Genomic DNA, 13,426 nt, shown 5'->3' with positions numbered 1-13,426 from the left:
GTAGTAATTAAAACTTTAAAAAATTTAAAGTTTGAACTTATAAGGCAAGAACAGCAACTGCTGGACACTCCTATGACCATTAAATAGAAACAATTGTATTACTAAATAAGATACTTTCAACTGAGCTTCTTGGGGCATAGGTCTAGTTCTGCCAGTATAATATGGTAACATTACCATTAAATATTCTTTCTTCTAATAGGAGCTTATTAAGGTAAAGATTTTCTCTTTTTTAATTCTTAGCCTTGAAAATTTGGGGGGATGGTGATAGCATTTCATCGAAGCAATTTTGCTGACTGAAGTTTTGTGCACTGTTTCAAGAAAATACATATTTTCAGAAGCAGATTTAAGATGGCCATCCTCATATTTTTAATTTCTAATTCCTTTTTTTAATATCTTTTTATTTTATTTTTAATTTTTGGCTGCATTGGGTCTTCGTTGCTGTGCATGGGCTTTCTCTAGTTGCTGCGAGAGGGGGCTACTCTTCCTTGCAGTACGTGGGCTTCTCATTGTGGTGGCTTCTCTTGCTGCGGAGCACGGGGCTCCAGTAACTGTGGTGCACAGGCTTAGTTGCTCCGTGGCATGTGGGACCTTCCCGGACCAGAGCGCGAACCCGTGTCGCCTGTATTGGCAGGCGGATTCTTAACCACTGTGCCACCAGGGAAGTCCCTAATTTCTAATATTTTAGCCTGTTCTTGCCACTATACATACTCACTGGAGAAAAATTTGTTCTTAAACTTTGGATCTAGAAATGGGACAATGGAGCAATTTAACTGGTTTTCAAGTTAAGAAAATAATTGAAGTTTCCATCTGCATCTTGGCTTTCCTTGTATGCACGTCAATTTCAGCATCTTCCTTAGAGTAGAATCAGAAGGAAATCTTTTTTCAGCAGCAATGATGTAGGAAATACTTGCATTCTCAAGGGACATCAATTTATTCAGCAAGTTCCAGCAAACAAACTGCTTTCCATGCAAATCACCATTGGTTATTAGTAAGTCTTGCTACGTTGGTAACGTTCTCTGGAAAATACAGAATTAAGGCCTTCTTTATTCTATAAGCCTTTGACGGATGTAATAGCTGTTGTTCTATCTTGTTTAAAAATTTTGCATATGTACACGACAAGACAATTTCAAAGGTTCTTGTTTAACAAAATTTGTTATTGGTTGAAGAAAAATTGTGGAAGTAGTCTACAATCTTTCTGCTTGAAACCACTCATTTTCTATTACATCTTTTTAAGCTATAACCATTTTCTAAACATAGAACTGAAGGGAGTAAACAAATTATATGCTTGTACCCATAGCCTTTACCATATTTGCTCCGTAGTCAATAATTTTGTGCATTTCTCTTTACAGATTTTACATTCCATAAATGTTTCTCAAAGTCAAATTCACTATGTGTGTGAGACCCGGGAATCGTTCATCAAGTAAGGAAAGAGGAAACAGTTGAATTAATCATTAATCCTCTATGTTGTCAAACCTAAAAAAATTAAGGTTGATTCTTCATGTCCAAATGTCACACATACCATATACGTACTGTGGTAGCATATTTCATAATTTCAATAACCTTTTTGTGTACAACAAAATATAAATCAGGAAAAAGTTTTTAGGAATGTTTTCTAAGATAAATCAATATTTAGAATTCATAGCTTGGGCAAATCTAAAAAAATCCTTTCTCTTCAACAGCTTAAAATGGTTATAAGTCCACAGTAATTATTTCTACAAGCTTTAAAAAATATTACCCTTCACAGATCCCAAACCACAAGGCATTGTCTAATTAAAAGCATTCTTGTAAAGTCCGTTGTTTAGAGAGAAGAAATGTATTTTGGGTGTCTCATTTTATCTCCTTTCTCCTTTTTTTCCAGGCTCTCTCTATATTTTTAATCATGTCTCAATCAAAGATGATTAATCATATATGTCTTGTACATGACTTTTTTTGTCCTTGTGAAATTTTGAGATAGCCATGTTGACATTCTGCATTTAATTTTACCCTCCTAATATGTGAAAAATTACCAAATAGGGCTTTTTCTTTTCTAGGATTAACAGACCAAATGGAATTTAATTAAACATTAGTTTCTAAAGATTACTTAGTGTTATGAATGCAATTGCACCAAATAATTCTACAGTAATTAGAATTGTGATACAATCTAATCTTTGTTAGTTTTGCCCTGTGGTCATATTTATATTTCTATGAACATCTGTAGGTTCAAAAAGGATATATTGGTTTTTTTAAGTTATCTGGATGACATTCTCTCAATATTCACATTAAGTGTTAATATTTAACTATCTGAAAGTTCTCATTTATTACATAAAATCAGCACCTTTCATAATCCGCAATAATTATTGTAGCATTTTACTTTTGCAATATTAAAAATACATTCATATATACCTCAATTGTTAGCATTTCAACATATAAAGCACATCATCGGATTTTGCACTTCTAGTTACATCTAGAATTTCAAATATTTAAATTTGAGAGCAAATATTCATATACTAACAATGACTGATATGCCATGTTCTTTTTAAATTACGTTTTATTTTAGTATAGTTGCTTTACAATGTTGTATTAGTTTCTGCTGTACAGCAAAATGAATCAGTTATACCTATACATATATCCACTTTTTTTAGGTTTCCTTCCCATTTAGGTCACCACAGAGCAATGAGTAGAGTTCCCTGTGTTATACAGTAGGTTCTCATTAGTTATCTATTTTATACATAGTAGTGTATATATGTCAAACCCAATCTCTCAGTTGGTCCCATCCCCCCCTTCCCCCCTTGGTAACTGTAAGTTTTTTCTCTACATCTGTGACTCTATTTCTGCTTTGCAAATAAGTTCATCTGTACCATTTTTCTAGATTCCACATATAAGCGATAGTATACAATATTTGTTTTTCTCCTTCTGACTTACTTCACTCTGTAGGACAGTCTCTAGGTCCATGACATGCCATGTTTATGTTACTGAAGATTGATGCACTGATGGGATATGATGGAAATCTACCCAACAGCACAGTCTTACTCATGTACAAGTTTAAGGATGCCAGAAATGGCATTGAGTAAGCATTCAACTATTCCACTTTGCAGTGGCCAAGGCTGAACACCACAGCTGAACAGCAGAATTTGGCCAAACACTGAACTTGAAGCCAAATAGAAAATAGTGCACCCCCAGTACATGTGCATGTAGTTCTCATCTGGGCATATGTGAAAGGCCTGGCAGTTGTGCAGTGACCAGATTACTGTGATTGTAGATGGAAATTTCCAAGTCTATTATCCATCTCGATTGGAAGTATGGATGTTATTTTTTATTTAAATATTTTTATATTTATATGATGTAAATAGGTTGAAAATATTTTCTATTTTTACTACCAGTGGCCACCAGAATTCTGAGGCTGACGCCTTTACCTTTTCTTTTTGTCTTTCTCCATTCACGTTTATTATTCTTTTTCTGTGCTTTGCAGAATATTTGAAGTATACAGCGATTATAAAGAAGACAAAAGCCACCTATAACTGCACTATTCAGAGAAAATCACTCAGCATTTTGGTGTCTATCCTTCCAGGCCTCTTTCTTCTATGTATATTTGTTTGTTTATTTAACATAGTTGGAACCGTAAGTACTGTTTTGCAAGCTGCCTTTATTACTTAATACACTTGAATATCTTCCCTAGCATTAAATATTCTTCTAAAACATAAATGAAATGTTTACATATTACTTCACTGTACAGGTGTTTAATAATTTATTTATACATGTAGGTTCTAATTTTTGCTACAACATAAATTTAAGATGATTCTGCTTATCCATAATTTTTATAAGCTTTTTTGATTGTTTTCTTAGATGCAGTTGCCAGGAGTGAGAGATTACTGGGCAAGGGCATGATTATTTTAGACTCTTGAGATATGTGGCTATCCAGAGAAGTTATGCCAATTTACATTCCCACCAGCAATACATAACTCTCACTTTTGTTTTTGTTGCTGTTGTTGTGTCTTTTAATGTTCCAAAGTTTAGCTTTTATTTATTTATTATTTTAAATTTTTTATTTTATTTTTTATTTTTTGGCCACGCCACGCAGCTTGTGGGATCTTAATTCCCTGACCAGGGGTTGAACCTGGCCCCTCAGCAGTGACAGCATGGAGTCCTAACCACTGGACCACCAGGAAATTCCCCAAGTTTATTTTTATGTAGTCAAATCTGTCAGTGTGTTTCCCTTTATGCCTTCTAAATTTGTGTTTTGCCATGTTACTCCAAAACTACAAAAATAGTTTTACATTTTCTTCTAGTTGTGGGAAAAATTATATTAACGTCTTTCCCTTTCATGAACTCTTTATAGCAATAACAACTAACATTTATTGAGTACCAAATGTCAGGGGCCATGCTATGCTCTTTACATGTATTATATGATCTAATCTTCTCAATTATTCTATAATAGAGATAACATGCCTTAAAAGTCAAATAATTTGCCCAAGGTCACAGGACTAAGAAGTGGACAAGTAGGGATTCAAATACAAGTTCCTTTGACTTCCCAGTCCAAGTTGTTTTTTTTCTTTTAATTTTATTGAAATATAGTTGATTTACAATGTTGTGTTTAATGTCTGCTGTACAGCAAAGTGACTCAGCTATACATCTATATATTCTTTTCCATATTCTTTTCCATTATGGTTTATAAAAGTATAGTGAATACAGTTCCCTGTACTATACAGTAGGGCCTTATTGTTTATCCACAGCCCAAGTTCTTGACTACTCTACTGCACTACTTTCCCACGTATTTTTTTTTAAATATTTACTTATTTGTTTATTTGGCTGTGCAGGGTCTTAGTTGCGGCCTGTGGGATCTAGTTCCCTGACCAGGGATCGAACCCAGGCCCCCTGCATTGGGAGCGTGGAGTCTTAGCCACTGGACCACCAGGGAACTCCCCATATTGCCTTTAAACCAAATATTAATGTGAAATTTTTACCTGAATGAGGTAGGAAGAGAGAGCCCACCAATCAGAGATGGCTGAGGATGGTTATAGATTTTTCACTGAGAAGACATTACAATTTGAAACATTCAATGATATGCAAGATTGTCTTTTCACTGCCAAGTGTAAACTGATTAAGAACTTTTGGGTTTTGGAAAAGTCAACAATGATCATTGACACTATAACGTTTCTTTCACGTTTTACAATCATTTATGAGTGCCTCCATGTGCCAGATATTGTACAGGGGATAAAGAGTGGAATAAGGTAAACTTTCCTCATGGGGCTGTAGCTTTACTTAGCAGTGGGAGGTGGCAAGAAAGTAAATAATTTCAACTCAATGCATATTGTGTAATTATGTGACGTCGTATTCATTTCCTAGGATTGCCATAACAAAGTACTACAAGCTGGGTGGCTTAAAACAACAGAAATTTAGTTTCCCACAGTTCTGGAGGCTATAATTCTGAAATCAAGGTGTTGGCAGGGCCATGTTCCCTCTGAGGCTCTAGGGAGAGTCGTTCCTTGCTTCTACCTAGCTTCTGGGATTTGCTGGCAATCCTTGTGTTCCCTGACTTGCAGAGGCATCACTATCACTCCAATCTCTGCCCCCATCAACTCATAGTGTCCTCCCTGTGCCTCTGTGTTTCTGCTTCGCTTCTTATATGGACACCAGTCATATTGGATTAAGGGCCCACCCTACTCCCATATGACCTCATCTTTTTGTTTGTTTGGTTTTTGGTTTTTTTGTGGTATGCGGGCCTCTCACTGTTGTGGCCCCTCCCATTGCAGAGCACAGGCTCCGGACGCGCAGGCTCAGGGGCCCAGCCGCTCCGCGGCATGTGGGATCTTCCCTGACCAGGGCACGAACCCGCGTCCCCTGCGTCGGCAGGCGGACTCTCAACCACTGCTCCACTAGGGAAGCCCGGGAAGCCCCCATACGACCTCATCTTAACTAACATCTTAATCACATCTGCAAAGAACCTATTTCCAAATAAGGTCACGTTCACAGATACCAGGGGTTAGGACTTCAACATGTCTTTTGTGTGTGGGGGGGGGGGGATGTAGTCCAGCCCACAACAGATATAAACATGAAATAAAAGCAGCTATAGTAAGTAGCATATAGGAAAGAAACTTTTTCTGTGTCCTGGGAGTTTCAGGGAAGGTTTCCTGGAGAAGTTGACATGATAGCTGAGTCTTGAAGGAAAATAGAAGTTATCAGCTGTCCCGGGAATGGGAGATGGTCATTCCAATCAGAGTGAAGAGCCATGCAAAGTCCCAGAGGTGTGCTCAGCATGGGATATTCAGAAAAGTACATGAGGGGCAGTGCTGTTGGATCTTAAAATGTGGTAAAGTGGGGAGCAGAGCGCCGATGCAGAAAGTTAGGTTGGCAGGCTAAATGAAATCATAAAAGAAGCTTGCCAAAAATTTAAAACAGCAATTAGGTAAGGAAACTGAAAGTGAACTAGTGATTATTATTTGTTTACACAACCATCAGGTTTAATCCCTACGTCAACCATATGACATACATGTTTTTTACTCCATAGTTTATGTGAATTTTTGGTGGGCAATTCTCCATGGTGTTTCTACATGTCTTGTAACAGTTTTTATCCTGGACTGGATAAAACTGTTTCATTTCAAGGGAATGTGTATGCAAACAACCTGGGAGGACAGAGACCATGTCTCCCCCTGGGGGAGAAGGCAGATTTTTTTCTTGACAAAGATAGTAAAGATATTGTCTTCCTCCAGGTCAGAGGTTGGACAAGTCGACTAACATCCCCCTTACAAGATTAACATAGGATTGCTAGATTAAATATAAGATGCCCAATTAAATTTGAATTTCAAATAAACCACACGTAATTTTTAGTGTCACTGTGCCCTGTGAAACATTTATATTAAAAATTATTTGGGGGGACTTCCCTGGTGGCACAGTGGTTAAGAATCCACCTGCCAATGCAGGGGACACTGGTTCGAGCCCTGGTCCGGGAAGATCCCACATGCTACGGAGCAACTAAACCCATGTGCCACCACTACAAAGCCGGAGCTCTAGAGCCCATGAGCCACAACTACTGAGCCCACGTGCCTAGAAACTGTGCTCTGCAACAAGCGAAGCCCCTGCAATGAGAAGCCCGCGCACTGCAATGAAGAGTAGCCCCTGCTCGCTGCAACTAGAGAAAGCCCGCATGCAGCAACGAAGACCCAACACAGCCAAAAATAAATTTAAAAAAATTATTTTTTGTTTATTTGAAACTCAAATTTAACTGGACATCTGTGTTTCTTCTTGTTAAATCTGGCAGCCCCAGCTGGGGGCTCCTAGGCTCGCTGTTCCTTGGCACAGGTCCGTTGTGTGTGCCTTAGCCACCTGGGCCATATTGTGTCACCCCCAGGGGTGAATTGACTGGAACACGAAGCTCACACTGCCTCCTGCTCTGTGAGTAACAGAGTCCTTTGTCTCTGACCCAGGAATCTCCTGTCTTGTCCAGCATCCATGGAAACTATGGCAGGCTAACTTGGGAACTTGCAAATAGGGTAAAACCCTGTGTAGTTCCTTACTTGACACCAATCCCTTATTGAGGCACACTTAGATTATTTCTAGTCTAAATAGATAATATTGCTTTTATAAGCAATATAGTAACAGATATCCTGGAACATAATTCTCTGTGCATAGGTACAAAACCATCTGTTGGAAAAATTCCTAGAAGTGGAATTGCTGGATTAAAAGGTGTGTACATTTAAAATGTTGGAGTAGGGACTTCCCTGTGGTCCAGTGGTTAAGACTCTGCACTTCCAATGCAAGGGGTGCTGGTTCGATCCCTGGTTGGGGAACTAAGAGCCCAAATGCTGTGCGGTGCAGCCAAAAATAATTAGAAAATAAGACAAAATGTTGACATCTATCAATAAATTGTCCTTCATAGAGGTCATGTTCACAAATTCTCACCAAGATGTATGAGAGTGCTTTTTTCTTCCATATTTGTAGCCCAATGTATTATGAACTTTTTTGATCTTTGCCAACCTAAGTAAAAAGTGGAATCTCATTTAATTTAACTTTGTATTTCTCTTATTATGAGTAAAGTTGAACATCTTAAGCTTAAAAGCCTTGGGAATTTCCTTTTCTGTGAACTGTTCACATTTAAAATATTTTTCTGTTGAGTTGTTGATGTTTTCTTGTTGAGTTGCACAAACTCTTTATATAACACAGCAATTTTTTATGTGTTATATATACTTTCCCTAGTTTGACATCTGCCATTTGGCATCTTGCAAAACAGAAATTTTTTAGTTTTATGTAATTGACATTTTCAGTCTTTTATGATTTTGGGGTTTGGTACCTTGCTTAGCAAGGCCCTCCCCGCTCTTGAGTTTTTTCTTTCTTTCTTTCTTTTTAATCCCTCACATTTTTGGAAGAAGTCTTCATGAAAGAAACAATAACTCAGAGACTTCCCTGGTGGTCCAGTGGGTAAGACTCTGTGCCCCCAGTACAGGGGGCCAGGGTTCAATCCCTGGTCGGGGAACTAGATCCCACATGCATGCCACAACTGAGAGTCCAAATGCTGCAACTAAGACCTGGAGCAGCCTAAATAAATAAATAAATATTAAAAAAAAAAAATAACTCAAAACTTCAACCTCGCTTTCTGTGCATTTTGCTATCATCTCTGGGGGACTTCTGGTTCATTGACACTTTCTTTCTTTTTTTTTTACGTAGGTGGTATGACTTTATTTTCTTTATACTTTTGCATTTCTTTACAGAGACCTTCTTTTTTTTTTTGCGGTACACGGGCCTCTCACTGTTGTGGCCTCTCCCATCGCGGAGCACAGGCTCCGGACGTGCAGGCTCAGCGGCCATGACTCACGGGCCCAGCCGCTCCACGGCATGTGGGATCTTCCCAGACCGGGGCACGAACCCGTGTCCCCTGCATTGGCAGGTGGACTCTCAACCACTGCGCCACCAGGGAAGCCCGAGACCTTCTTTTTTATGATAAAAAATTATATTTTTGTTTGTGTAGGATATACAGAGTTTTCTGACACTCAAAAAACTTTCCTTCTTATATTGTTCTCAAGCAAATTTTCAGACAATTGCAATGCTCTCAGATTAAAGCTTTTGGTAAAACTCATTATGGAAAGTGATCCAGATCCCAAGTCATTTAAAGAGAAGAGTTTTACTTATTCTTTCTAGTCTTGCTTAAAGTGGCAACATATTTTGATTTTAATATTCTTTCATACAACAAAGATGTGTTTATCTACTCTGTATCAGATTTTGTACCCTGGCAATACAGCAGGGAACAAAACAAATTCCTGTCCCTATGAAGAAGGACATCTACATTGATTGCTCTCTTTTTTTTTAAATTGGGGTATAGTTGTTTTACAATGTTGTGTTAGTTTCTACCGTACAGCGAAGTGAAGTAGCATTCCCTGTGCTATACAGCAGGTTGACACTTTCACAGCACAAAGCACTCACTAACTTGGCATACTTGTGGGATTCCTCAGCATGGACACTGCAGAGACTACCTTGAGATGCATCAGAGGAAACTCTTGACGTATGTCTGGGGTGCTGCAAGTCCCAGGGGAGCTCGCTCTATCATTTCCAAAGTGAGACTATGACACTGGATTTCTCCAGGTTTCATTCCCGAAGAGATAGAAATGGTCACCATCACCAAAACACAGTATAACTGCAACCACAGAACATTTAATTTTGACAAGACAATGAGTAAGCAACAGGGTCCCAAGCCTTCCCCATGGCTACTTCCCCTGAATCCACATTTTATAAATTTATAGATGCCTCCTGGGGATTTATTTCAGGAACTCCCCATCTGTGTCATTGTTACACTTTCTCCAGCTCTTACGGGGGTAGAGAGCCTCGAACATATATTTTTTCCTCAGTTCACTACAGCTCATGGAAACGTTTCCTCAATGTAAGACTAGGAGGGCCAGATCTTTAGAATGGAAAGGGTGAACTTCCCTGGTGGCACAGTGGTTAAAAATCCGCCTGCCAATGCAGGGCACATGGGTTCGAGCCCTGGTCCGGGAAGATCCCACATGCCATGGAGCAACTAAGCCCATGAGCCACAACTACTGAGCCTGCGCTCTAGAGCCTGTGAACCACAACTACTGAGCCCGCGTGCTACAACTACTGGAGCCTGCACCCCTAGAGCCCGTGCTCCGCAACAAGAGAAGCCAATGCAATGAGAAGCCTGCGTACCTCAAAGAACAGTAGCCCCTGCTCGCTGCAACCAGAAAAAAGCCCGCGTGCAACAACGAAGACCCAATGCAGCCAAAAATAAAATAAAATAAGTAAATTTTAAAAAAAAAGAAGGGAAAGGGTAATCTGTTAGGTGATGCATTTTGCCCCATACGGCAGGTGGGAGTGGCTAATACGATTCCTAAACAAAATTCTATGCCAGGCATCTGTTAATATGCAGCTGGGGACCAGACTGCCACATTCTCCCAGAATTCCTAGATTCAATACAGCCTCCCCCATTCATTCCTGCTTAAAAAACAAGAATTTTTCTCCTGCTAATTGAGGAGGAAACATTAGCGTTTGCTTGTAAATAGTGATTCAAATCAGAGTTCAAACTTGACAAATGCAACTTTACAATCTAAACTGCAGGTTAGGATATGGTTTCTCTTTGGGGGTTGACAGGCACCTTCCTCCTCATTTCCAGCACCATACCAGAAAAAGAACAGTGAACAGTGAATCCCAGTAATTTAAACAGATCCTGGCTTAGCCCCAGAAAAGAAAAAAGTAAAAATAAAACAGAATATTATAGGTAACGTTCTTCCTCCTTGTGTGTGTGTGTGTGTGTGTGTGTGTGTGTGTATGTGTGTGTATAATTTTTCAGAATCTTGGGTTTCTCTAACCAGATATTTTAAAAGAACTGGTTCATGTATTTTCATTTAAGTGTATATGATGCTTCTCAGTGAAATGAGAAAGGGAGTTTTCCATCTGCTTCTAGGATTTTTAGATCTTTTATCTGCTCCTTTTAAAGAAGGTAATAACAACAGCTGACTTACGTTGAGCGCTTACTATACACCAAGTGCTGCTGGAATAAGCACATTGTAGCTTTTAGTTCTCATAGCGCCCCCATGTGGCAGATACTTCACATCTTGTGTGCCTCCAGTATGTGCTTAGTGGAATGATGGCACTCAAGTCTACTGACTGTGGAAAGCTTATAGAGGTTTAATATTAAAGAGGACTAGAGGAGTCCCAACAGTCATGCAGCAACACTTTCCATTTCCCCACTCGTTGCTTCTCCACCTCCAGAGATTCGATGATTATCTCAGAGGCAGGATGGTTTGAATGTGCAGACATCTATAACTGGACTTTCATTTCCTTCCTGCCTCTGGTCTAAGTTACTGGTTCTGAAACATTTGTGTGTGTAAGAACTGCTGTACATGGGCTTCCCTGGTGGCGCAGTGGTTGAGAGTCCGCCTGCCAATGCAATGAACACGGGTTCGCGACCCGGTCCGGGAGGATCCCCCATGCTGTGGAGCTGCTGGGCCCATGAGCCATGGCCGCTGAGCCTGCGCGTCCGGAGCCTGTGCTCCACAACGGGAGAGGCCACAACAGTGAGAGGCCCGCGTACTGCCAAAAAAAAAAAAAAAAAGAACTGCTGTACAGAGTTGTATGAAACCATGTGTACAACAATTAGGAGCAAATTGGAAGATGTTTGGGGTAATTTTGACTATATCTGATTTTTGCCTAATATGCTGGATTTTATGCTGAATTCTTAGCAGGGAAATAACACAGGACTGGGAGATTCGGGCTAGGAGAGAAAATAAGACTCGAGAGAAGAAAGCCAAGGAGACTTCCAGGTAGGGTGAAGGATGTGCCTCTCTGCATACCAGACAATCTGAGGCCGAGGGAGGTGGGAGAGGGGCAAGGCCAGGAGGAATGAATGCCAGGTACTGTGATAAAACTGCTTTATCTATGTTCTCTCACTTAGTTTTTATTTTTTATTTTTTGCTTACATATATTTTATTTTTTATTTTATTGAAGTATAGTTGATTTACAATGTTGTGTTAGTTTCAGGTGTACAGCAAAGTGATTCAGTTATACATATACATATATTCATTCTTTTTCAGATTCTTTTCCCATATAAGTTATTACAGAATATTGAGTAAAATTCCCTGTGCTATACAGTACTTCCTTGTTGGTTACCTATTTTATATATAGTAGTGTGTGTATGTTAATCCCAAACTCATAATTTATTCCTATCCACCCCTCCCCCACCAACGTTTCCCCTTTGGTAACCATAAGTTTGTTTTTGAAATCTGTGAGTCTGTTTCTGTTTTGTAAATAAGTTCATTTATATCATTTTTAAAATTAGATTCCACATATGAGTGATATCATATGATATTTGTCTTTCTCTGACTTACTTTACGTAGTATGGTAATCTTGAGGTCCATCCATGTTGCTGCAAACAGCATTATTTCATTCTTTTTTATGGCTGAGTAATATTCAATTTTATGTATGTACCACATTTTCTTTATACATTCCTCTGTCAATGAACATTTAAGTTGCTTCCCACTTAATTATTACAGCGACCCTTCAGATTTGGAAACTAAGGTTCCAAGTGTCAAGTGACTTGCTTGGTGTCACAAAGATGGCGGACGGTATAGCCTATATCCAAAGCCAGGTCTTTCTCACATTAAACTCAAGCTCTTTCCACCATAGGTGGCTTCCTTGTGTAATAGGACTCCCTGAAGTCAGCCAGAAAGAACTCTGGGGAAAATGGAGATGTGCAAAGTTGGTTTGGGGTGGCCTAAAACTTGGGACAGGATAGTTGTGAGGTCGTGTAGGGAAACACCTTCCTCATTCATGGAGAACAGAAGGGCTGACCTGTACAGATGGTTTAGGAAGCTAAGCAGAATTTTACAAAAATAGCTGTATTCATGCCTATTTGTGATTTCTTTCCTTCTGTGTAAGAGACATCCAGAGACTGGGCAGCCATTTACACACCGAGTGTGTAATAGGTAGGGGTGTCCTTCAGGTGCTCACCTTTCTGGTCTCCTGGGAATATCATTTGAATGTCCCAGTAAAAGACATTGTAAGCCCAGAAACTTAATTAGGCTGAAAACTGTAATCATTTGAGGAAAATCCATACCCCCAACTCTGAGGCCCCAGCAGCAGCTTTAGGAGAAATAATCACTGGCTACCACAACAGTGATATGCTCATTGGCAGCAGCAGAGGGACAACAGTGGAGACACTACAAGAGTCACTAAGGAAGTTTGTGAGCCCTCCAGACACACATAAAGAGGAAGGGGTTTCAGTGGCTTTGAAGTCTCAGGAACACTACTAGTTAAGGGAATAAAGCAAATTTCACTGTGATAGAGCAAAGGCTGTCCAAGTAGTACAGATGGATATTAGAATAATAAGAACTACTTCAGATCCATATCTAACACCATAAACTGGATAGTTTTACATAGTTAAATGGTTTATCAAAGAAAATAAATTTGTATTTACTACTCACTGTATATACAGAGAAATTCTAAA

Source organism: Pseudorca crassidens, chromosome 8 (genome assembly GCF_039906515.1).
Source record: "Pseudorca crassidens isolate mPseCra1 chromosome 8, mPseCra1.hap1, whole genome shotgun sequence".
NCBI lineage: Eukaryota > Metazoa > Chordata > Mammalia > Artiodactyla > Delphinidae > Pseudorca > Pseudorca crassidens.
Note: the sequence above shows the minus strand (reverse complement) of the source record.